Raw genomic sequence first — 946 nt, 5'->3', positions numbered from 1 at the left:
CTTAGAGACTTGGATGAGATTTGAGTGCACTTAGAGACTTGAATGAGATTTGTGTGCACTTAGAGACTTGGATTTTCCTTGTGGAGCTAAACTTGAGCACCCTGGAAATGAGAGATGAGATTTAAACTTCCTAGAAGTCCTTAAGAAGGAAGCAGACCTCCACGATAACCAAAGACAACGAAGCAGACCTCCACGATAACCAAAGACAATGAAGCAGACCACCACGATTACCAAAGACAACCAAAGTAGTTCTCCAGGCTGATAACAGTGTAACGGTTGTCTACAGATCCGCCACTACCCTTTCAAATCTGGTGGCGAACTAAGCCCGTGGTCTCCTGAACAGGGCCACTGTGTTGTAAACCTCTTCCTGAGAGGGGAGTATAGGTCCACGTCGGATAACCTATTAGCTAACCCAAGACTAATATCTTTGCTTGCTTTCATCATCGATATACTACCATTGAGGTCGTCCTTTTCGTGATCTTACTCTTATGCGGAAGGTCGTCCTTTTCCTGATCTTACTCTTATGCGGACCTGACGGTGACTGTATCGACCCTAAATTTCCACACTCAGGAAATATAACTCTTACATAAAAATTGAAAGTGGCTTAATGAGCTCATCCCATAATTTGTTCGTTTTAACCGTGTGACTAGGTTTGATTGGTTCTGGCGGGGCTCGAACCCGCGACCTTCGGCTCATAAGACCAACGCTCTAACCAACTGAGCTACAGAACCTTGGATGCTTTTCTTAAATAAATGTTTGAATGAAAATAATATTCCTCGAACTCTTTTTTTTCTCCAACTTTAATTCATAAGCAAATACATTGTAGAACTCAAAAGGGTTTTTCTACCCTCTTTTATAAAAGAATACCTATTCAAATAACCATCCTGCATGACCTTCCTATCAAATTGCGAATGTTGGCCTAGCAATATGCCTCCAGCAAGTATGG

The 946-nt window shown here is 42.1% G+C and overlaps 1 non-coding gene across 1 annotated transcript; it reads right to left on the bottom strand.

The window, feature by feature from the left end:
- Positions 1 to 657: 657 nt before the first annotated feature.
- TRNAI-UAU lies at positions 658 to 731 on the bottom strand. Its single transcript has one exon. It is a non-coding gene; the product is annotated as a tRNA-Ile (tRNA).
- Between the last annotated feature and the right edge of the window lie 215 nt (positions 732 to 946).

The sequence above is a fragment of the Cucurbita pepo genome, unplaced genomic scaffold, assembly GCF_002806865.2.
Source record: "Cucurbita pepo subsp. pepo cultivar mu-cu-16 unplaced genomic scaffold, ASM280686v2 Cp4.1_scaffold001944, whole genome shotgun sequence".
NCBI lineage: Eukaryota > Viridiplantae > Streptophyta > Magnoliopsida > Cucurbitales > Cucurbitaceae > Cucurbita > Cucurbita pepo.
The sequence above is the reverse complement of the archived record's forward strand: the minus strand, read 5'-3'. Positions and strand labels throughout refer to the sequence as shown.